Genomic DNA, 24,434 nt, shown 5'->3' on the forward strand with positions numbered 1-24,434 from the left:
CCAGTTAGAATGGCAATCATTAAAAAGTCAGGAAATAACAGGTGCTGGAGAGGGTGTGGAGAAATAGAAACACTTTTACACTGTTGGTGGGACTGTAAACTAGTTCAACCATTGTGGAAGTCGGTGTGGTGATTCCTCAGGGATCTAGTACTAGAAATACCATTTGACCAGCCATCCCATTACTGGGTATATACCCAAAGGATTATAAATCATGCTGCTACAAAGACACATGCACACGTATGTGTATTGTGGCACTATTCACAATAGCAAAGACTTGGAACCAACCCAAATGTCCAACAATGATAGACTGGATTAAGAAAATGTGGCATATATACACCATGGAATACTATGCAGCCATAAAAAATGATGAGTTCATGTCCTTTGTAGGGATATGGATGAAGCTGGAAACCATCATTCTCATCAAACTATCACAAGGACAAAAAACCAAACACCGCATGTTCTCACTCATAGGTGGGAATTGAACAATGAGAACACATGGACACAGGAAGGGGAACATCACACACTGGGGACTGTTGTGGCATGGGGAGAGTGGGGATGGATAGCATTAGGAGATATACCTAATGCTAAATGACGAGTTAATGGGTGCAGCACACCAACATGGCACATGTATACATATGTAACAAACCTGCACATTGTGCACATGTATCCTAAAACTTAAAGTATAATAATTTAAAAAAAAGTTATTATTCATATGTGTGGATTTGATCCTGTTACTCTGTTTTTAGCTGGTTATTATGCTGGCTTGTTTGTGTGACACAAACAGTGTCACTGGTTTGTGTATTTAAGTGTGCTTTTGTATTAGTTGGTAGCTGTCTTTTCTTTATATATTTAGCTCTCCTTTCAAGATGTCTTTCAAGGCTGGTCTAATAGTAACAAACTGTAAACAGGTGTATATCTGAAAAGGATCTTATTTCTTTTTTGCTTAGGACGTTTAGTTTGACTGGATATGAAAGTATTGGTTGAAGATTTTTTTTCTTTAAGAATGTTGACTGTAGGCCTCCAGTCTCCTCTGCCTTACAGTGTTTCAGCTGAAAGCTTCACTGTTAGCCTAATAGGGCTCTCTTTGTAGGTAACCGGCCCTTTCTGTCTAGCTGCCTTTAACTATTCTTTCTTTCATTTTGACATTGGCAAATCTGATTATGTGTCTTGGGAATTATTGTCTTGTGTAGAATCTTGTAAGAGTTCTCTTAAATCTTTAAACCATCTTGAGTTAATTTTTGTGTATGATGAAATGTGGGGGTCCAGTTTTATTTTTCTAAATATGGCTATTTATTATTAATAAATAGCACCATTTATTGAATAGTGAGTCTTTTTCTTGTTGCTTATTTTTGTCAACTTTGTCAAAGATTAGATGGCTGTAGGTGTGTGGCTTTATTTCTGGTTTGTCTATTGTTTCATTGGTCTACATGTGTGTTTTTGTACCAGTACCATTCTGTTTGGGTTAATGTAGTCTTAAAGTATAGTTTGAAGTCTGGTAATGTCATGCCTCTGGCTTTATTCTTTTTGATTAGGATTTCCTTGCCTATTAGAGGTTTTTGGTAGTTTCATATGAATTTTAGAATAGTTTATTCTAATTTTGTTGACAAATGACCTTTGTAGTTTGATAGGAATAGTATCAAATCTATGGATTGCTTTGCGCAGTACAGCCATTTTAAAGACATTGATTCTTCCTATTCATGAGCATGCAATGTTTTTCCATTTGTGTGTGTCATCTATGATTTCTTTGAGTAGTGTTTTGTAGTTCTCAGTGTAAAGAGCTTTCGTCTCCTTGCTTAGATGTATTTCTAGGTAATTTTATTTTTTTGTGGCTATTGTAAATGGTATTGCATTCTTGATTTGGCTCTCAGCTTGAATGTTACTGATGTATAAAAATGCTCCTGATTCTTGTACATTGATTTGGTATCCTGAAACTTTGCTCAAGTTGTTTATCAGTTCTAGGAGCCTTTTGTCAGTGTCTTCAAGATTTTTTAGGTATAGAATCATATCATCAGCAAAGAGGGATAATTTGACTCCTTCTTTTCCTATTTGGATGCCTTTTATTGCTTTTCCTTGCCTAATTGCTCTGACTAGAACTTCCAGTACTGTATTGAATAGGAGTGGTGAGAATGGAGCATCCTTGTCTTGTTCTTGTTCTTAAGGGAAATGCTTCCAGGTTTTGCTCATTCACCATGATGTTGGCTGTGTATTTGTCATAATTGGCTCTTATTTTGAGGTATGTTCCTTCAATACCTTGTTTGTTGACTGTTTTTATAATAAAAGGATGGTGTATTGTATCAAGTGCCTATACAAAATATTTTTCTATAGGCCGAAATAGTTATTTTAACAAGTTCATAAAATTATCTGAATTATTCATACCTAACAAATCTTATTCAAATTCCTGACTCTACATTTAGTAGATGTGTAATTTATCATAAGTTATTTAAACTTTCTCAGCTTTTATTTCCTAAAATGAAAAATGTGTCTAATATTATCTACCTCATTGATGGTATGTCAGGGTTAAGCAAAATATGAAAGTCCCATAGGACTGGCACAAAGTAGATAATCAATGGTGACTATCATTATTATTGTTATTATTAATATTGCCATAATGCAAAGAAGTTCATGCAATTTATGCTCATGTTTCACACTCAGTGTGATTTTTTTTCTGTAAAAGCAACAGTTAATGTTACAGACACCTAAGCCCAAAGTATAGCTTATTATTTTTTTTTACTTTGAGAAAAGTAGTCAAATTGTCATATTTTCTAAGTCACTCCTTATCACACACACACACAGACACATATGCACAAGCACACACACCATTAATACCACCACCCCTTACTCCTAATATCACACAAGTACTCCAGAGAAAAATATAACTTGGGTCCTAAGCAAAAACATTAGTAAAAAATGTATCTAGTTATCTTCATATCAGTGTCTTCCACATGTTTAAGATTCAGTCAAATGACATCATAGGATCTGCTGTCTCCCTTGGATATCTCATAGCATTGCTTGCTCTTCTTTTTCCATCAGATCTTTGGTCTACTTAGATACATTTGTTGTGGGACAGATGAAAAATCTCCAATTATCTGATATTTCGCTCTTGTATTAAAATGCTGCTCTGACTCTCATGTCAGTATCTTATCTCTCTTGCCCACTTAAAAGTATGTAGAGTCAAATGAAAAACTGAAAAATTTGCCTAAAAGAAACCGCATCACAAATGATAATTAAGGACATAGTTTCATCCTAACTTTCACTTACTTTTTCCTCCTCTATTTATTTGGTTTTAAAATAGCTATAAGTGATTGGTTTATGAAATACTAAGGAATTTTATATAAAGTTATAACTTTATAAAATATGAATAGTAAAACAATCCTTATTTATTTGGGAATAAAACAAAACAACTAAACAATATTAATTCTTATGTTTTTTAATGCCAACCCAAGTTGACAGTGTTTTTATATGTATTAAAATTATTTATTATATTAATTGGATTTTTAAATTTTTATTTTATTATGGTAAGAACACTTGCCATAAGATTTACCCTTTCAAAAAAATTTAAGTACAATACAGTATTGTTAATTATAGGACTAATGTTATACATCAGATCTTTAGAATACATTCATCTTGCAAAACTGATACTCTATGCCCATTGATTAGCAACTCCCAATTTCCCCCTTGCTGCAACCCCTGAACAGCATCATTCTGCTTTCTGATTCTATGAATTTTACTCTTTTAGACACCTTATATACATTGAATTATGCAGTATTTGTTCTTTGGTAACTGGCTTACTTCATTTAGGATAATGTTCTCAATATTATTGCATATTGCAGAATCTCCTCCTTTTGTGAGGCTGAATAATATTCTATTTCATGTATGTATCACATTTTCTTTATACAGTCATCCATTGATGGAAATTTAGGTCTCCTTCTTTTGTAAGGCTGAATAATATTCTTTTTAATGCATATATCACATTTTCTTTATATAGTCATCCATTGATGGAAATTTAGGTTGCTTCCACAACTTGGCTATTGTGAATAGTGCTGCAATGAACACTGCAGTGCTGATATATCTTTGAGTTTCTGACTTTAATTCTTTTGGATAAATAACCAAAAGTAGAAAGGCTAGATCATGAGGCACTTCTATTTTTTAATTTTTTGAGGAATATCCATACTATTTTTCATAACAGCTGCACAATTTTACAATCCTACCAACAGTGTACAACTGTTTCAATTTCTTCACATCCTCCTCAATGCTTATTTTCTTTGTGTGTGTGTGCTTGTGTAACTGTGTTTTATAAGAGCCATACCAGCAAGCATAAAGTGATATCCCATTGATTTTGACTTGTATTTCCCTGATAATTAGTGATGTTGAGCATCTTTTCTTATGTCTGTCAGTCATTTGTGTATCTTCTTTGGAAAAGTATCTATTCAATTATTTAGCCTATTTTAATTAGGTTATTAGTGTTTGGGTGTGGGGGAATGTATTGTGTATGTATGTATCTGTTTGCTATTGAGTTGTAGACATTTATTATATATTTCAGAAATTAATTTCTTATTAGGTATATGGTTTGCAAATATTATCTTCCATCACACAGGTTGCCTTTTTACTCTGTTGATTGTTTCCTTTGTTGTTATGCAGAAACATTTTAGTATGACATAGTATTGTTTATATTTGCTTTTATGGCCTGTGCTTTTGGTGTCATACCCATGAAGTCATTGCTGAGACCAATACCGTGAAGTTTTTCCCTAAATTTTCTTCCAGGAGTCTTACAATTTTTGGTCTTACATTTAAGATTTTAATCAATTTTGAGTTGATTTTAGTGTATAGTATAAAAATCTATGGTCAGGTGTGGTGGCTCATGCCTGTAATCTCAGCACTTTGGGAGGCTGAGGTGGGCAGGTCACTTGAGGTCAGGAGTTTGAGACCAGCCTTACCAACATGGCAAGACCTTGTCTCTACCAAAAAATACAAAAATTATCTGGGTGCAGTGGTGCACACCTATAATCCCAGCTGAGGTGGGAGAATCACTTGAACCCAGGAGGCAGAGGTTGCAGTGAGCTGAGATTGCGCCACTGCACTCCAGCCTGAACTACACAGTGAGACTCTGTCTCAAAACAAAACAAAACAAAACAAACAAACAAAAAAATTTCCTTTTTTGCATAGGATATCCAGTTTTCCCAGCACCATTATTGAGAGGCTATTCTTTCCCCACTGGGTATAATTTCACACACTTGTCCAAGATCAGTTGACCACATATGTATGGATTGATTTCTGAGATCTCTACTCTGTTCCATAAGTTTATACATCTGTTTTTATGCTAGTCCTATATTGTTTTAATTATGATAATTTTGTAATATACTTTTAAATCAGAAAGTATAATGTATTTAGTTTTGTTATTTTTTCTCAAGGTTTTAGCTCTTCAAGATCTTTTGTGGTTCCGTATGAATTTGGGTATTGTCATTTTTCTTTTCCTGTAGAAAATGCCATTGAGACTTTGCCATAATTTTGTTGACTCTAAAGATCACTGTGGATGGCACAAACATTTTAACAATATTAAGTCTTCCAATCCGTGAACACAAGATGTCTTTCCATGTACTAGTGTCCAATTTCTTTAATAAATGTAGCTTTCAGAGTACAAGTATTTAATTTTATTTATTATTTCTAAGTTTTTTTTAGTGCTACTGCAAGTGGGATTGCTTTTTTTAATTTCATTTTCAGATATCTCATTGTTAGTATATAGAAATGCAACTAATTTTATGTATGTTCATTTTGTATTCTGCAAGTTTACTATATTTGTTTATTAGTTCTAACAATTTATTGGTGGAGTATTTATGGTTTTCTTTGTATAAAATCATGTCATCTGTAAACAAGGATAATTTTACTTCCTTTTCTATTTGAATACCTTTTTTCATTTTTGTTGCCTAATTGCTTTGACCAGGATTTCCAATACTGTGCTGAATAAAAGTGGCAAGAGGGGACATCTTTGCCTTGTTCCTATTTTTGAGGTAAAGCTTTTAATTTTTCACTATTGTGTATGATATTAACTGTGGGCTTTTCATATATGGCATTTGTCAACAGAGCATTTTAAAACACATTTACATAACACTTAGGACAAAGATAAGATTTGAGATTCTCTTAAATTACTTTCTGATTATTACTCTTAAGAAAAGAAATATACATTTTTAAATTTAAAAAATTGAATCAGTTATTTTACTAATGACATTCCCAGAGGCCAAAGCAAGATTTTTTAAAAAAGAGGACAGGTTCCAACCCTAATTTAACCAGAGATTGAAATGAGAGATGTGTTCTGGAAATGGTCTTAGGTTATTAAGTTACTAACAAGTGAGAAGATAGGAGAGCAAGTAGAGTTTTCTGGCATCAGCCATTTCCATTCGATACTATAGTAGTTAAATAGTCTTTCTAAAATCTTCTAAATAGCATTGTCTTGTACTAAGCATTAATGTTTGCATTAGGTTTTTCATTGCTCTATAGCATTACCATAAACTTAGCACCCTGAAATCATGCATTTATTATCTCACAATTTCCGTGCATCAGGAGCCTGGGTACAGCTAAACTGGGTGCTCTGCTCAGGCTCTCACCAACTGTAATTCTGATGTCAGTGGAGGCTGCGGTCTCAACAGAGTCTCAACTGTAAATCTCAGATTTCCAACATATTTACAAAAATTAAGTCACATTCTTTTTGGTTGATGAAAGTTTTGAAGAATTTATAAAAGCCTTCTACAAATGTAAAATATCATAAATGCTTTTATTGTTAATAAGAGGAAATCAGTAAATTCAAACTATTGTGTTTTGAATCATCCAACTTTCTGAATTTGTGTGTGTTTGTTTCCTTTATCATCTTGCTCCTTGGTCATTAAACATTTGCCACCACATTATATTTTCAATCTAATTTCCTACTCTACTTTGAAATTATTCAGGGCACAGAATTTCTACTGTTACTTAGAAAGATATTTAGCACTCTAACAGACCTCATACTTAGGAATTTTTTCTTCCATATTCTACCTGGTTTTTCCCTTGCTCTGTCTTATTTCATTACCTCTCCATTTCTGCCTGCAATATCACATTGCAAGATTTTATCTAATCTTCAGTGCACTGGCTTCTCCTCATCTTTTTTTTTTTTAAGTTCTGCTCCTTATCAAGCAGTTCCTTCCCATAAACTTATGTTGCTTTAAAAACTATGTGCCAGGTGTATGGTACTAACTTGCAATACTTTCAGATGAATCTTGTTTAATTTTCTTTTTAACCTTTCTTTAAATTTACAGAACAACACATGTTCAAAATGCATTGAACAGCAGGAGGAAAACACTTTTTTGTGAGAGAAGAATGGAAAAGTACATATACAGCCTATTATATTCATAAATGTAGTGCTGCTTGTCTACAGGTGGTTGTCTACAGGTGATTAACATCAGGAAGGCACTAGAAAATAATGGAAATTAGTTCACTCAGCACAAGAGGAAACATTTAGCCTTTTAGATATACTATAGGAAGAATCTCTCAATGGATAGTCTTGCAAGCTGTAATTCTAAACAGCAAAACAAAATTAAACATCACAGGTGTTGAATCAATGCCCTACTTCATTCATCCAAATTCTAAACCCTAAGAGGAATAAGACTAATACTAATTCTTAAAACCCCAAAGTTCCTTTTAGAATTTTTAAACATAGAGAAGAGTATTCCCTTGTAGAATAAGAACACTTCCTAAGTTTTTTTCTGAAGTCTATTTTATCTAGTATTAGCTTTGCAAAATGCCTTTATGCATGTACATTTTAAATATTTTTTTAATTTTTTTAACTTAATAAATTGCTATCTGATATTATTTCTTTTTGTTTAAGTCTTAATGTTTTTTCAGATGACAGTAATAATCAAAAGTAAATTATATCTCATTTGTTATAATGGCAAGGGTTTTAATATAATGACTGGTGTGAGAAATCAGGTAAAGAGATCAAAATTTTAAAAAATACAGGCACACCTCATTTTAATCACCTCACTTTATTACAATTCACTGATATTGTGCTTTTTACAAATTGAAGGTTTGTGGCAACGCTTTGTCAAGCAAGTCTATCAACATCATTTTCCAACAGCATGTGTTCACTTCATGTCTCTGTGCCATGTTTTAATAATTCCCTCAATATTCCAAGTTTTTCACTATTATATATGATATGGTAATCTGTGATCAGTGACCTTCGATATTACTATTTTAATTATTTTGGGGAATCACAAATTGTGCCCATATAAAATGACCGACTTAATCAATAGATATTGTGTGTGTTACAACTGCTTCGCCAATTGGCTCTTCCCCTGTCTCTCTTCCTTCAGCCTCCCTATTCCCTGAGATATAACAACTTTGAAATTAGGGCAAAAAATAACCACACAATGGCCTTAAAGTGTTTGAGTGAAAGAAAGAGTCACGTATCTCTCATTTTAAATGAAAAGCTAGACATGAGTAAGCAAAGTGAAGAAAACAAGTTGAAAGACAAGATAGGGCTGAAAACTAGGCTTCTTGTACCAACTGGTTAGCCAAATTGTGAATAAGAAGGAAAAGTTCTTGAAGGAAATTAAAGGTGCTAATCCAGTGAACACATGAATGACATAAAAGAGAAAAAAAGTTATTTTTGATATGGAGAAAGTTTTAGTGATCTAGATAGAAGAACAAATTAGCAGCTGGGTGCGGTGGCTCAGGCCTGTAATCCCAGCACTTTGGGAGGCTGAGGTGGGCAGATCACGAGGTCAGGAGATCGATACCATCCTGGCTAACACAGTGAAACTCCATCTCTACTAAAAATACAAAAAATTAGCCGGGCATGGTGGCAGGTGCCTGTAGTCTCAGCTACTCAGGAGGCTGAGGCAGGAGACTGGTGTGAACCTGGGAGGCAGAGCTTGCAGTGAGTCACTGCACTCCAGACTTGGCAACAGAGCAAGAATCCATCAAAACAACAACAACAACAACAAATTAGCTGAAACATGGCCTTAAGCCAAAGCATAATCAAGAGCATAATCATATAAAGAATGAGAGGGATCAGGAAGCTACAGAAGTGAAGTCTGAAACTAACAGAGGTTACAGGAAAAAAGTAATCTTCGTGCAAAATGAATCCAGACACAAGAAAGAATTTTCACAGATAGCTTGTTTCCAGTTTTTATCGTGGGATATTGGGTTTTTCACTATAGGCTCAATGGCCTCAGAAATGTCTGTTCATACATTCTACAAAATGAGTTTTTCCAAGGTGGTTAATCAAAACACAGGTTACATTCTATGAGATGAATCCACACACAACAAGGCATTTTCACAGATAGCTTGTTTCTAGTTTTTAGCATGAGATATTGAGTTTTTCACTAAAGGCATCAGTGGGCCCAGAAATGGTCTTTCGTACATTGTTCAAAATGAGAGTTTCCAACTATCTGAATCAAAACACAGGTTTCCTTCTGGGCAATGAATCCAGACATCACAAAGCATTTTCACAGAAAGTTTGTTTCTAGTTTTTATCAAGGGATATTCACTTTTTCACTCTAAGCATACATTGGCTCTGAAATGTTCCATTGTATATTCTAGAAAAAGAGTGTTTCAAAGCTGATAAATCAAAACACAGGTTCTTTTCTGTTAGCTGAACCCACACAACACAAAACGTTTTCACAATAGCTTACTTTTGGTTTTTATCACGGGATATTCTGTTCTTCATTATAGGCATCAATGGGCTCAGAAATATTGCTTTTTATAATCCACAAAAAGAGTGTTTCCAACCTGGTGAATCAAAACATAGGTTCCATTCAGTGACATGAATCCACACATCAGAAAGTATTTTCTCATATTGCTTGTTTCTAGTTTTTATGCAAGATATTCAGTTTTTCACTATAGAGGTCAATGGGCTCAGAAATGTCCCTTCGTATATTTTACAAATAGAGCATCTCCAACCTGGTGAATCAAAACACAGGTTCCATTCTGTGAGACAAATCCACACATCACAAAACATTTTCACAGATAGCTTGTTTCTAGTTTTTATTGTGGGATAATCAGTTTTTTACCATAGGCATCAATGTGATAAAAAATGTTCATTTGTAGATTCTACAAAAAGAGTGTTTTCACTTGGTTTATTAAAACACAGTTTCCATTAGGAGAGACAAATCCACACATCACAAAGGCAGTTTCACAAATAGCTTGTGTCTAGTTTTTATCGCAGGATATTTGATTTTTCACTATAGGCATCAATGGGCTCAAAAATATCCTTTCATAGATTCTACAAAAAGAGTGTTTCTGACCTAGTGAATCATAGCACAGGTTCAATTCTGTGAGCTGAATCCACCCATCACAAAGCATTTTCATATATAGCTAGTTTCTAGTTTTTATCAAGGGATATTCGGTTTTTCACTATAGGCATGAATGCACTCAGAAAAGTCCCTTCTTATACTCTACAAAAAGAATGTTTTCAACCTGGTTTATCAAAACACAGGTTCCATTCAGTGAGATATATCCACACATCACAAATTATTTTGACAGATAGCTTGTTTCTAGTTTTTAGAGTGGAATATTCGTTCTTTTACTATAGTCACCAAAGGGCTCAGAAATATTCCTTTGTATATTCCAGAAAAAGAATGTTTCCAACCTAGTGAATAAAAACACAGGTTCCATTCTGTAAGATGAATCCACAAATTACAAAGAATTTTCACACATAGCTTGCTTCTAGTTTTTATGCAGAATATTGGATTTTTCACAAAGGCGCCAATGTGCTCAGAAATGTCCATTCATAGATTCTACAAAAATAGTGTTTCCAACCTGGTGAATCAAAACACAGTTTCCAATCTGTGAGATGAATTTACACACCACAAAGCATTTTCACATAAAGCTTTTTTGCTTGTTTTTATTCAAATGTTATGTTTTTCACTATAGGCATCCATGGATTCAGAGTTGTCCTGTCGTACATTCTACAAAAAGAGATTTTCCAAGTGGTGAATCAAAACACACGTTATGTTCTGTGAGATGAATCCATACACAACAAGGCATTTTCACAGGTAGTTCGTTTTTAGTTTTTATCAAGAGATGTTCAGTTTTTCACTATAGATGTCAATGGGCTCACAAATGTCCATTTGTACATTCTCCTAAATGAGTGTTTTTAACCTACTGAATCAAAACACAGGTTTTATTCTGTGAGATAAACTCAAACATCACAAAGCATTTTCACAGAAAGCTTATTTCTAGTTTATGTTGTGGGATATTCGGTTTTTGACTCTAAGAATAAATAGACTCAGAAATGTCCCACCATGCATTCTACAAAAAAAGTGTTTCCAACCTGGTAAATCAAAACACAGGTTCCCTTCTGTGAGATGAATCCGCACATCGCAAAATATTTTCACAGATAGCTTGTTCTTAGTTTGTATTGTAAGATATTCAGTTTTCCACTATATGCATCAATGGGCTCAGAAATGTCCCTTTGTATATTTTACAATAAGAGTCTTTCCAACCTGGTGAATCAAAACACAGGTTCCATTCTGTGAGATGAATCCACAAATCACTAAGCATTCTCACAGATTGCTCGTTTTTTGTTTTTTATGAGGTTTTTCACTATAGGCATCAATGGGTTCAGAGTTTTCTCTTCATAGATTCCACCAAAACAGTGTGCCCAACCTGGTGAATCAAAACACAGGTTCCATTCTGTGAGATTAATCCACACATCACAAAACATTTTCACAGATAGTGTGTTTCTAGTTTTTATCACAGTATATTCAGTTTTTCACTATAAGTGTCAATGGGCTCAGAGTTGTCCATTCACACATTCTACAAAAAGAGTTGAATCCACACGTCGCAAAGATTTTCACAGATAGCTTTTTTTCTAGTTTTATCACAGGATATTCGGATTTTCACTATAGGCTTCAATGGGCTGGGAAATGTCCTTTCGTGGATTCTATAAAAAGACTGTTTCCTACCTGATGAACCAAAAACCAGGATCCATTTTATGAGATGAATCGTCACATCAGAAAACATTTTCACAGATAGGTTGTTTCCACTTTTTATGGTGGGATATTCGGTTTTGCACCGCAGGCATAAATAGACTCAGAAATGCCCATTCGTAGATTCCACAGAAAAAGTGTTTCCAACCTGTTGAATCAACACAGAGGTTTCATTCTGGAAGATGAGTCCTAACATCACAAAGCATTTTAAAATATAGCTTGTTTATATTTTTTATACAGGATATTCCATTTTCACTATAGGCAATAAAAGGCTCAGAAATGCCCGTTTCTGGATTCTACAAACAGAGTGTTTCCAACCTGCTAAGTCAAAATACAGGTTCCATTCTGTGAGATGAATCCACACATCAGAAAGCATTTCCACAGATACCTTGTTTCTAGTTTTTATTGTGAGATATTCGGTTTTTCACTGTGGGTTTCAATGGGCTCAGAAATGTCACCTTGCATATTCTATGAAAAGAATGTTTCCAACCTGGTGAATCAAAACATAGGTACAATTCCGTGAGATAAATCCACACATCATGAAGTATTTTCCCATGTGGCTTGTGTTTAGTTTTCATGAGCGATATTCCGTTTTTCGCTATAGGCCTCAATGGAGTCAGAAATATCTTTTTGTATAGACTGCAAAAAGCATTTTTAACCTGATGAATCAAAACACAGGTTCCATTCTGTGAAATGAATCCACACATCACAAAGCGTTTTCACATATAGCTTGTTTCTAGTTTTTATCGTGGGATATTCCATTTTTCACTTTAGGTTACTGTGGGCTCTGAAATGTCCATTTGTACATTCAACAAAAAGAGTGTTTCCAACGGGGTGAATCCAAATGGAGGTTCCATTCTGTAAGGTGAGTCCACTCATCACAAAGCATTTTCAAATATCGCTTGTTTCTAGTTTTATGCAGGATATTCAGTTGTTCACTATAGGTGACAAAAGCTCAGAAATGTCTGTTCGTAGATCTTACAAAAACAGTGTTTCCAACCCAGTGAATAAAAACACAGGTTTCATTCTGTGAGATAAATAAACACATCACAAGAATTTTCACCAACAGCTTGTATCTAGATTTGATTGCAGGATATTTGGTTTTTCTCCACCGGCCTCAAAGGGCTCAGAGTTGTCCAGTCGTGGATTCTACAAAAAGACTGTTTCCAATCTGGTGAATCAAAAAACAGGCTACATTTGGTGGGACTAATCTACTCATGACAAAGCATTTTCACAGATATATTGTTTCCACTTTTTATCGCAGGATATTTTGTTTCTCACTGTAGGCATCAATGGCAGAAACCCAGCCATAGATTCTACAAAACAGTGCTTCCAACCTGCAGAATCAAAACACTGGTTCTATTCTGTGAGAGAATCCACACATCACTAAGAATTTTCACATATAGCTTCTTCTAGTTTCTATGTGGGATGATTTGTTTTCACTATAGGCATCAAAGGGCTCAGATATGTCCGTTTGTAGATTCTACAAAAGGAGTGTTTCCAACCTGGTGAATCAAAACATATGTTGCATTCTGTGAGAAGAATGCACTCATCATAAAGCATTTTCACAGATAGCTTGTTACTAGTTTTAATGCAAAATATTAAGTTTTTCACTGTAAGCATCAACGGGCTCAGAAATGTTTGGTTGTAGATTCTACAAAAAAACAAAAGTGCTGAATCAAAATGTTGGTTCAATTCTGTGAGATGACTCCACATATCATAAAGCATTTTCAAATATAGCTTGTTTCTAGTTTTTATGCAGGATATTCTATTTTTCACTACAGGTGACAAAAGGCTCAGAAATGTTTGTTCCTAGATTCTACAAAAAGAGTGTTTCCAACTTGGTAAATTAAAATGTAGGTGAATCCACACATCACAAACCATTACTACAGATAGCTTGTTTCTAGTTTTTATCACGAGATATTCGTTTTCTCACTATAGGCATCAATGGGCTCAGAAGTGCCCTTCCATAGATTCTACAAAAAAAAAAGTGTTTACAATTTGGTGAATCAAAACAGAGGTTCCATTCTGCGAGATGAATCCACACATCACAAAGCATTTTCAGATATAGCTCGTTTCTAGTTTTTATGCAGGATATTCAATTTTCACTATAAACAACAAAGGGCTCAGAAATGGCCATTTGTAGATTCTACAAAAAGAATGTTTCCAGTCTGCTAAATCAAAACACAGATTCCATTCTGAGAGAAGAATCCATAAATCACAAAGCATTTTCACAGATACTTTTTTTCTAGTTTATATCCAGAGATATTCGATTATTCACTGTGGGCTTCAATGGGCTCAGAAATATCCCTTTGTATATTCTACAAAAAGAGTGTTTCCAACTTGGTAAATCAAAACACAGGTTCCATTCTGTAAGGTGAATCCACACATCATGAAGTAATTTCCCACATAGCTTGTTTCTAGTTTTTAATCACAGGATATTCGGTTTTTCACTACAGGTGAATATGGCCTCAGAAATATCCATTTGTAGATTCTACAAAAAGACTATTTCTACCATGGTGAACCAAAAAACAGGCTACATTCCATGGGGCTAATCCACTTATTACAAAGCATTTTCATACATAGATTGTTTCCAGTTTTTATCGCGGGACATTGGATTTTTCACTATAGGAGTCAAAGGGCTCAGGAATGCTTGTTCGTATATTCTACAAAAATAGTGTTTTTAATTTGGTAAGTCAAAATAAATGTTCCACTCTGTGAGATGAATGCACACATCACAAAGCATTTTAAAAAATAGCTTGTTTCTGGTTTTTATACAGGATATTCAATTTTTCACGACAGCTGACAAAGAGCTCAAAAATGTCTGTTCATCAATTTTACAAAAAGAGTGTTTCTAACCTACTCAATCCAAACACAGATACCATTCTGTGAGACGAATTCACATATCACACAGCATTTTCACAGATAGCTTGTTTCTAGTTTTATCGCAGGATATTCAGTTTTTCACTGTAGGCAAAAATGGTATCAGAAATGTGGCTTCGTATATTGTAGAAAAAAAGTTTTCCCAACCTGTTGGATCACAACATAGGTGAAATTATGTGAGATGAATCCACACATCACAATTCATTTTCACAAAAACCTTGTTTCTAGTTTTTATTGTGAGATATTCAGTTATTTACTATGGGCTTTAATGGGCTCAGGAATGTCTCTTTGTATATTCTACAAAAAAAGTGTTTCTAACCTGGAGAAGCAAAGCACAGGTTCCATTCCTTCAGATGAATCCACACATCAGGAAGTATTTTGCCATGTTGCTTGTTTCTAGTTTATATGCAGGATATTTGGTTATTCACTATAGGCCTCTATGGGCTCAGAAACATCTCTTCATATATACAACAAAAAAGGTGTTTCCAAGCTGGTGAATCAAAACACAGTTTCCATTCTGTGAGATGAATCTGCACATCACAAAGCCTTTTAACCGATAGGTTGTTTCTAGATTTTATCTCAGCATATTAGGTTTTTCAGTACAGGCACCAATAAGCTCAGAAATATCACTTTGTAGATCCTACAAAAAGAGTATTTCCAACGTGGTTAATCTAAACACAGGTTACATTCTGCGATATGAATACTCACATCACAAAGCGTTTTCTTAGATAGCTTTTTTCTAGCTTTAGTCGCGGGATATTTGGTTTTTCACTGTAGGCGTCAAAGGGTGCAGCATTGTCCAGTCTGTTTCCAACTTGGTGATCCAAAACCAGGCCCCATTTGGTGAGATGAACCCATACATGACAAAACATTTTCACAGATAGGTTGTGTCCAGTTTTTATCACGGGATATTCAGTTTTTCACTATAGACATCAAAGGGCTCAGAATTGTATGGTTATAGATTCCACAAAAAAAAAAAAAAGAAAAGAAAAAAGTGTTTCCAAGTTGGTGAAACAAAAATCTGGCTCTATTTGGTGAGATGAATCCACAGATGACAAAGCATTTTCACAGATAGTTTTTGTCTAGTTTTTATCGCAAGATATTTGGTGTTTCACTATAGGCGTCAAAAGGTGCAGGGTTGTCCCAGTCGTAATTCTAAAAAAAGACTGTTTACAACCTGGTGAACCCAACAAGGATTTATTTAGTGAGATGAATCCACGCATGACAAAACATTTTCACAGATAGGTTGTTTCCAGTTTTTATCATGGGATATTTGGTTTTTCACTACAGGTGTCAATGGGCTCAGAAATGTCTTTTCGTATATACTACAAAAAGAGTGTTTCCAACTTGTTGAATCAAAACACAGGTTGCATTCTGTGGGATGAATCCACTCATCACAAAGCATTTTCACAGCTTGTTTCTAGTTTTTACAGCAGGATATTCAGTTTTTTGTACGGGCTCAGAAACACTTATTCGTAGATTCTACAAAAGAAGTGTTTCCAACCTGGTGAATCAAAACGGAGGTTACATTTTGTGAGATAAATCCACACATCACAAAACATTTTCACAGATACCTTGTTTCTAGTTCTTATGATGGATATTTGGTTTTTCACTATGGGCCCAATGGTAATGGAAGTGTTGCTTCATATATTCTATCAATAGAGTATTTCCAACCTGGTGAACCAAAACTCATGTTCCATTCTGTGAGGTGAATATGCACAGTACAAAGCATTTTCTCAGATAGGTAGTTTCTAGTTTTTATCACGGGATATTCAGTTTTTCACTCTAGGCCTCAATTGCCTCAGAAATGTCCCTTTGTATATTCTACAAAAAGTGTGATCCACCCTGGTGAATCAAAACACAGGTTCCATTCTGTGAAATGAATCCACACATCACCAAGTATTTTCACATATAGCTTGTTACTAGTTTCTATGCAGAATACTCCATTTTTCACTGTAGTCATCAATGGGCTCAGAAATATTGGTTTGTACATTCTAAAAAAAGAGTGTTTCCAACCTGGTGAATCAAAACAGAGGTTCCATTCTGTGAGATGAATCCACACAACACAAAACATTTTCTCATATAGCTTGTTTTTAGTTTTTATTGTGGGATATTCAATTTTTTACTATAGATGTCAATGGGCTCACAAATGTACCTTTGTACAAACAAAAAGAGTGTTCCCAACCTGGTGAATCAAAACACGGGTTCCATTCTGTGAAAAAAATCTACATGTAAGAAAGCATTTTCACAGATATGTTGTTTCTAGTCTTAATGCAGGATATTAGGTTTTTCACTATAGGCATCAATGGGCTCAGAAATGTCCAGTCGTTTCTTCTACAAAAAGAGTGCTTTCAACTTGGTAAACCAAAACACAGGTTCCATTTTATTATATGAATCCACAAATCTAGAAGTATTTTCACATATAACTTGTTTCTAGTTTCATGTGGCATATTTGGTTTTTCACTATAGGCACCGGAAAGCTCAGAAATGTCCATTTTTAGATTCTACAAAGAGTATTTCCAACCTGCTTAATCAAAACATAGGTTCTACTTTGTTAGATGAATCCACACATCACAAAGCATTGTCACAGATAGCTTGTTTCCAGTTTTTATCATGGGATTTTTGGTTTTTCACAGTAGGGGTGAAAGGGCTCAGAAATGTCCGGTGGTAGAGTTTGCAAAGAGTGCTTACAACCTGGTAAATTAAAACACAGGATTTATTCTATGAAATGAATCCATGCATCACATAGTGTTTTTACAGATAGCTTGTTTCTAGTTTTTATCAGGGGATATTCTGTCTTTCAATATAGGCATCAATGGGCTCAGAAATGCCCCTTTGTAGATTCTACAAAAAGAGTGTTTCTAAACTGGGCAATCAAAATAGAGGTTCCATTCTGTGAGATGAATCAACATAGCACAAAGCATTTTCAAATATAGCTTGTTTCTAGTTTTTATGCAGGATATTCCATTTTCACTATAGGTGACAAAGGACTCAGAAATGTTCATTTGTAGACTCTACAAAAAAGTGTTTCCAACCTGCTAAATGAAAACACAGATTCCATTCTTTGGGATGAATCCATACAGCACAAAGCATTTTCTAGTCTAGTTTTTTGTGTCTAGTTTTTTTGTGTCTTGTTTTTATTGCAAGATATTCAGTTATTCACTATGCGCTACAATGGGCTGAGAATGTCCCTTTGTATATTCTACAAAAACAGTGTTTCCAACCTGGTGAATCAAAACACAGGTTTCTTTCCATGAGATGAATTCAAATATCATGCAGCATTTTCCCATGTGGCTTGTTTTTAATTTTTGGGGGGATTTTCGTTTTTTTGCTGTGAATGTCAATGGGCTCAGAAATGTTCCTTCATATATTTTATAAAGAGAGTGTGTTTCCAACCTGGTGAATCAAAACAGTTCCCATTCTGTGAAATGAATCCACACATCCAGAGCATTTTCACATGTAGCTTGTGTCTAGTTTTAATGCAGGATATTAAGTTTTTTTACTGTAAGCGTCAATGGACTCAGAACTGTCTGTCTGTACATTCTACAAAAAGAGTGTTTCCAACCTCCTGAATCAAAATACAGGTTACCTTCTGTGAAGTGATTGTACACATCACAAAACATTATTATCAATAGGTTGTTTTTAGTGATTTTTGTGGGATATTTGGTTTTTCACTCTAGGCCTCAATGGGCTCAGAAATGTCCCTTCGTATCTTCTACAAAAGGGATGTTTCCAACTTGCTGAATTAAGTCACATTTTCCATTTTGTGAGATGAATCCACACATCACAAAGCATTTTCACAGTAGCTTGTTTCTAGATTTTATCATGGGATATTCGGTTTTTCACCGTAAGCATCAATGGGCTCAGAAATGACCCTTTATATATTCCACAAAAAGAGTGACTCCAACCTGGTGAATTGAAACTCAGGTTCCCTTCTATAATATGAATCTATACATCAGAAAGCATTTTCACATACATCTTGTTTCTAGATTTAATGTGGGATTTTCAGTTTTTCAACAATGGGCTCAAAAATATCTGGTCACAGATTCTACAAAAAGAGTGCTTCCAAGCTGGTGAATCAAAAAGTTTTATTCTGTGAGATTAATTCACTCATTACAAAGTATTTTCAAATATAGCTTGTTTCTAGTTTTTATGCAGTATGTATTTTCTTTTTACTATAGGCATCAGAAATGTGAGAAATGTCCATTCATAGACTCTACAAAAAAAGTGTTTCCAATCTGCTAAATCAAAACACAAGTTTCATTCTGTAAAATGGATCCACACATCACAATGCATTTTCGCGTATAGCTTGTTTCTAGTTTTTTAGGCAGGATATTCAGTTTTTCACCAGAGGCATCAATGGTCTCAGAAATGTCCATTCATAAATTTAGCAAAAAGAGAGTTTCAAACCTGCTAAATAAAACACAGGTTCCATTCTGTGAGATGAATCACAAAGCATTTTCACAGCTGTCTTGTTTCTAGCTTTTGTTGTGAAATATTTGGTTTTTCACTATAGGCCTCAATGAACTCAGAAATGTCTCTTCATATATTCTACAAAAAGAGTGTTTCCAACCTGGTAAATAAAAACACAGATTCCATTCTGTGAGATGAATCCACACATCACAGTGCATTTTCATACATAGCTTGTTTCTAGATTTTATCACAGGATATTAGGTTTTTTACTACAGGCATCAAAGAGCTCAGAGTTCTCCAGTTGTAGATTTTACAAAAAGACTGCTTCCAACCTGTTGAACCAAAAAAACAGGCTCCATTAGGTGAGATGAATCCACACGTCACAAAACATCTTCACAAATAAGTTGCTTTCTGTTTTTATGGTGACATATTTGGTTTTTCACTGTAGGTATCAATGTGCTCATAAATGCTTTTTCGTATATACTACAAAAACAGTGCTTCCAACCTAGTGAATCAAACCACAGGTTGCATTCTGTGAGAAGAATCCACTCATCACAAAGCATTTTTACTGGTAGCTTGCTTCTAGTTTTCATTGTGGGGTATTCAGTTTTTCACTATAAGCATCAATTGGCTCAGAAATCTCTCTTCATGCATTCTACAAAAAGAGTTTTCCCAACATGTTAAGTCAAAACAAAGGTTTAACTCTGTGAGATGAATCCACACATTGCAAAGTATTTTCACAGATAAGTTGTTTCTAGTTTTAACGTGTGGTAATTGGTTTATCACTATAGGCCTCAATAGGCTCAGAAATGTCTTTTCTTAGATTTTACAAAAACAGTGTTTCCCACCTGGTTCCATTTTGTGAGATGAATCCACACATTAAAAAGCATTTTCACAGACACCTTGTTTCTAGGTTTCTTTTGCAGGATATTCAGTTTTTTACTGTAGGCTCCAATGGGTTTGGAAATGTCTCTTCATAGATTCTACCAAAAGAATGTTTCAAACCTGGTGAATCAAAACACAGGTTGCTTTCTGTGAGATGAATTCACACATTACAAAACATTTTCACAGATAGCTTGTTTCTAGTTTTTATCATAGGATATTAGGTTTTTCACTGAAGGTATCAAATGGCTCAGAAATGTTTATTCATATATTCTACAAAGACAGTTTCCAACCCGGTAAAATAAAAGACATGGGTGTTTTTTGTGAGATTAATCGACACACCCCAGAGCATTTTCACATATAGCTTGTTTCTACTTTTAATGTTGGATATTAAAGTTTTAACTGTAGTCATCAATGGGCTCAGAAATGTCCATTCATACATTGTTTAAAAGGTATTTCTAACCTGCTGAATGAATACACAGGTTCCATTCTGTGAGGTGAATCCACAAATCACAAACATTTTCACAGATAGTTTGTTTCTAGTTTTTATTGCTGGATTTTCAACTTTTCACTATAGGCTTCAATGAGCTCAAAAATGTCCCTTTGTATATTCTACAAAAAGAGCATTTCCAACTTGGTGAATCAAAACACAGGTACCATTCTGTGAGATGAATCCACACATCACAAAGCATTTTCACATATCGCTTGTTTCTAGTTTTAATGCGGGATATTAGGTTTTCACAGTAGGCATCAATGGGCTCAGAAATGTCCGGTCATAGATTCTGCAAAAAGAGTGTTTCCAACCTGCTAAATTAAAACACAGGTTTCATTCTTTGAGATGAATCCACACATCACACATTTTTACAGATAGATTGCTTCTAGTTTTTACAGGGGGATATTTGATTTTTTTCTATAGGCGTCAATGGGCTCAGAAATGTCCCTTCGTAGGTTCTACAAAAAGAGTGTTTCTGACATGGTGACTCAAAACACAGGTTCCTTTCTGTGAGATGAATCCACAAATCCCAAAGCATTTTCAGAGATAGCTTGTTTCTAGTTTTTATCACAGGATATTCGGTTCTTCACTATAGGTGTCAATAGGCTCTGAAATATCCCTTCGTAGATTCTACAAAAAGAATTGTCCAACCTGCTGAATCAAAATGCAGGTTCCATTCTGTGAAGTAAATCTACACATCACAAAACATTTTGACAGATAGTTTGATTCTAGTTTACATGGCAGGATATTAAGTTTTTCACTATGGGCATCAATGGGCTCAGAAATGTCCCTTCGAAGATTCTACAAAGAGTGTTTCCAACCTGGTGAATCAAAACACAGGTTCCATTCTGTGAGATGAATGCACATATCACAAAGTATTTTCAGAGGTGGCTTGTTTCTAATTTTTATTGCAGGATATTTGGTTTCTCACTATGGGCCTCAATGGCTCTGAAATGTCCTTTTGTAGATACTACTGAAAGAGTGTTTACAACCTGGGGAATCAAAACACAGATTCCATTCTGTGAGATGAAATGTCACATCACAAAACATTTTCACAGATAGCTTGTTTCTAGTTTTATAAAAATGCAATTTGATGCAGCAACTGCTGATGCAGAAGCTGCAGCTAGTTATCTAGGAGATCTAGCTATAATAATGGACTTTAAATGTAGATCATACAGCCTTCTATTAGAATAAGATGTCATCCAGGACTTTTATAGCTAGAGAGGAGAAGTTAATGCCTGGTTTCAAACTTCAAAGAACATGTACCAACGCTCATTTACTATTTCAAAAATCTTGGGGCCCTTAAGAGTTATGCTAAATCTACTCTGCCTGTGCTCAATAAATAAAATAACAAAGGCTAGATGATAACTCATCTGTTTACCCATGGTTACTGAATATTTTAAGCACACGGTTGAGACATACTACTCAGATAAAAAGGTTCCTTTCACAATGTTACTGTTCATTGACAATGCACCTGGTCACCCAAGATTACTGATGAAGATGTGCAAGGAGATGAATGCTTTTTTTATGCCTTCTAATACAACATCCATCCTTCCACCCATGGATCAAAGAGTTATTTCAATATTCAGGTCTTATTATGTAAAAAAATACATTTCATAAGGCTATAGCTACCATTGATAGTAACTTCTCTGGTCTAGGCAAAGTTCTTTGTATACCTTCTGGAAATGATTCACCATTCTAGATGTGGCGAACATTTGTGACTCATGGAGGATGTCAAAATACCAACATTAACAGGAGTTTGAAAAAAGTTGATACAACCCTCACTGATGGCTTTGAGAGGATCAAGGATTCAGCAGAGGATTGTAACTACAGATGTGATAGAAATAGCAAGAAAACTAGTATTAGAAGTAGAGCCTAAAGATGTAAATGAATTGTTGCAATCACATAATAAAACTTGAATGGTGATTATGCTATCCTCCCTGCCAGGTAAGTGTTGCTTAATGAAGCAGAGTTGAAGTGCAAACTAATGTACTAACTAAAAGATTACAGTGAGACTTTTCCCCTTTTGCATAACAACAATACAACATTTAGTATACATTCAATATCCAAAGTAAGAATTTAAAATATGTCATTTTATAAACATCTAATTTAAATACATTTAGTTAAAAAAATTACTGTTTACTCATGCAATTCATGCAAACCCAGTCACAGATCTTGATTATTCTTTGCTCAGTTGTTGAAATATTTTCAGGTTTTACATCTCTGTGAATACACTGTAAGATAATATTTGGTTATATTTATGAGCCATTTATATGAAAATGAATAAAAGTCAATTGTGAGTTGGCAATTTTTTACTTCTAAATCTTGCCATAACAAAAGAAACAATGTATAACAAATTTTGCTATATTATTTCATAAATTAAGTTATAATTGTATAAAAAATTTGAGTGGACAAGAAGTTATTTCTTATGAGTGAGAAAATCAAGCTGCTTTTTGAGAAGAAACATTCTTCTGGTGAATATTATGCGAACATTGTTGAAATGACAACAAAAGATTTAGAATATCTCATAAGCTTAGTTGATAAAGTGTTGGCAAAATTTAAGGAATTGACTCTAATTTTGAAAAAAGTTCTACTATAGGTAAAATACTTTTAAACAGCATCACACACTACAAAGAAATCTTTCATAAAAGGAAGGGTTAATCAGTGCAACAAATATGCCAACTTAAGAAATTGCCAGAGACCCCTAGCCTTCAGTAACCAACACCCTCATCAGTCAGCAGTCATCAATGTTGAGGTGGCACCCTCCATCAGCAAAAAGATTACTATTCACTGAAGACTCAGGTGAGAGTTAGCTTCTTTTAACAATAAAGAATTTTTTTTTTCTTGAGACAGAGTCCTGCCCTGTTGCCCTGTCTGGAGTGCAGTAGTGCAATCTAGGCTCAATGCAACCTCCATGTCCCAAGTTCAAGCAATTCTCCTGCCTCAGCCTCCCAAGTAGCTGGGATTACAGGTGCCCACCACCACACTTGGCTAATTTTTGTATTTTTAGTAGAGACGGGGTTTCACCATGTTGGCCAGGCTTGTTTCGAACTCCTGACCTCAAGTGATTCATCCACCTTGGGATCTCAAAGTGCTGGGATTACAGGCATGAGCCACTGTGCCCAGCCCAATAAAGAATTTTAAATTAAGGAATACACATTATTTTTTAAACACAATGCTATTGAACACTTAATAGGTTATAGTATAGTGTAACATAATTTTATATGCACTGGGAAACCAAAAGCTTTGTGTGGCTCACTTTATTTTGCTATTCGTTTTATTGCAGTGATCGGTAAGATGCAGTATATCTGAGGTATGACTGTATGTGGGGGAATACGGGTGTGTATATGTGTGTGTGTGTTTTCCCACTGCTTTGGGCAAATTGTATATTCAAGAATATTATAATTGATTTAATTAGAATGTGTCATATTAAAATAACATAGTACATTTCCATCTAGGAAAATATTTTTTATGTTATAATTTGGCAATTATATTCAGATCTTCTAATTTTAGTTTTTAATAATTTACATTTTGTGAGTAAATAGTAGGTATATATATTTACCAGGTACATGAGGTATTTTGGTAGAAGCATGCAATGCATAATAATCACATCATAGAAAATTGAGTATCTATCCTTCAAACATTTATTCTTTGTGTTACACAATCATATTAGGCTCTTTTAGTTATTTTAACATGTACAATTCAATTATTATTGACAGTCACCCTATTGTGCTATCATATACTAGGTCTTACTTATTCTTTCTATTTTTTTGTACTTACTAACCATCACTACCTCCCTTCCCACC

The sequence above is a fragment of the Pan troglodytes genome, chromosome 1, assembly GCF_028858775.2.
Source record: "Pan troglodytes isolate AG18354 chromosome 1, NHGRI_mPanTro3-v2.0_pri, whole genome shotgun sequence".
Taxonomy (NCBI): domain Eukaryota; kingdom Metazoa; phylum Chordata; class Mammalia; order Primates; family Hominidae; genus Pan; species Pan troglodytes.